Source organism: Sceloporus undulatus, chromosome 4 (assembly GCF_019175285.1).
Source record: "Sceloporus undulatus isolate JIND9_A2432 ecotype Alabama chromosome 4, SceUnd_v1.1, whole genome shotgun sequence".
In the NCBI taxonomy this organism is placed as follows: Eukaryota; Metazoa; Chordata; class Lepidosauria; order Squamata; family Phrynosomatidae; genus Sceloporus; species Sceloporus undulatus.
In genome coordinates, this window is record NC_056525.1 from 233,543,132 (window position 1) to 233,545,020 (window position 1,889).

Below are 1,889 nucleotides of genomic sequence, written 5' to 3' on the forward strand. Positions count from 1 at the left end.
ACCTATTATAATTTATATACTAATTCAGGACATAATGAAAGTTTCATAAATTTAATTCACTGTCTAAATAATTTCATAAAGAAGAGGGAACATTGCTAATTATGAACTATATTTCCATTTCACCTCCTATCTAATGGAGCTTGTGTTGCCATAAAATTGAGTAACAGTAGATTCAAGAAGAGAAAGTGCTTCTTCAAACTACACATAATTCATTATGGATTTTATTGCTACAAGATGTGGTGATGGCTACTAGCCCGGATAGCTTTAAAAAGGGATTAAGCAAATCCATGGAGGATAAATCTATCAATGATGTTAGTCATGATGTCTGTGAGGAGCTTCCAGTTTCAGAGGAGGCCCAACTTTCTGCTTCCCACTGTGGCCAACCATTGGTTTCTTGGAAGCTCACCAACAGATCATGAAGGCTTTAGGTTTGTCCTGCTAGTACTCTCCAGTAACTAGTATGCAGTGGCAGTACTCATGCTCATAACAAGTCATGGTTACATCTTAATTGTGTCATATGGAAAATGTACTTTGTGGAGGGAAAAATCTATGAATTTTGGAGGAAAGGTCTGTGGGTCTTTTTCCTGAAAATCCATGTGATTTCCATCCTCTCCCATTCACATTCCTTCATGACAGGAAAAAAGTTACTCATCTCTCAATTAATTTTAATCCATTTAAATTGTTCCCATCACACACACGCACACACAAATATAGGTATATATTTTTTTCATAACCTGTGAAAACTTACTCGGAAACATGTGTATCCTTCTAGGGGACATTAATTGCTGTGTGCTCTCCATGCATCATTATTTTTAGTGTCTAGAAGCTTACAGTTGCACCAACAGGCAGCTGAAACCATGGGTGGGGGGGAATGAGACCCGCTTCTGTTAATTTTTTGGAAAGATTTACCAGATGTGAAATTCAGGAAGTAAACAGTTTGGATTTTGTCGCCAGAGAGTTGATGTTCCTCCCCCAGTCCCAAGAATTGATTGTACAAAATTAGTCTTTAACTCACTGTCCTTGTAGTAACAAAAGGAGTGATAATACAAGAGATGTTCTTGATTTTTGGTATGCTAACAGCACAAACTTCTCTGAATCATATGGACCATATGTTCAGGTGTGACTTTCCATAAATACTACAGTGGTGCCTCGGGTTACGAAATTAATTCGTTCCGCCATTCCTTTCGTAACCCGAAAATTTCGTAACCCGAAAAGGCTTTCCGCACTTTGCAGCATTTGAATTTCGCGCCGAAATGAATTTCGTAACCCGAAAAATATTTCGTAACCCGAAACAGTTTTTGCCAATCCAACTTTTTCGTATCCCGGAAATTTCGTAACCCGATCATTTCGTATCCCGAGGCACCACTGTAGTAAGAATACTTACCACTCATTCAGGTTTCATGCTTCAAATGGTTTTAATTCCTAAAACGAATCTTCATGGTTTAGTACAAGTGAAAAAACAGTTCTGAGAAAATAAAATGAGTGAATTTCAAAACATTTTAAAAATTAGTTATGTGAATATTCAATAAAAATTAAAATTAAATTTCAGAAAATTTAATCTCCATTAGTTAAAAAACAATCAGAGTGTTCCCTGATCATTTTTAAAGTCAATATTGCAGTTCTTTTGTTTTTGATTTGTCCACATATTGTTTCTTACTTGCTACTGTAGAAGCCAATGTATATTTAATAAAGTTTAAGTAATTTGAAGTAGAGAAGAAAAGGAATCCTGAATTTCTTATCTTTTGAAGGGTTTTTCAAATCTGGATAAGAATAGTTGAGCTTCATTTCATTGTGTTTACCAGTTATTCTGAAAAGTTCTACTACGGCAAAAGATCTCTTTAGACAGTGTTACATAGTGTCATATGCTGAAGTTCTCATGACTCAGGAGT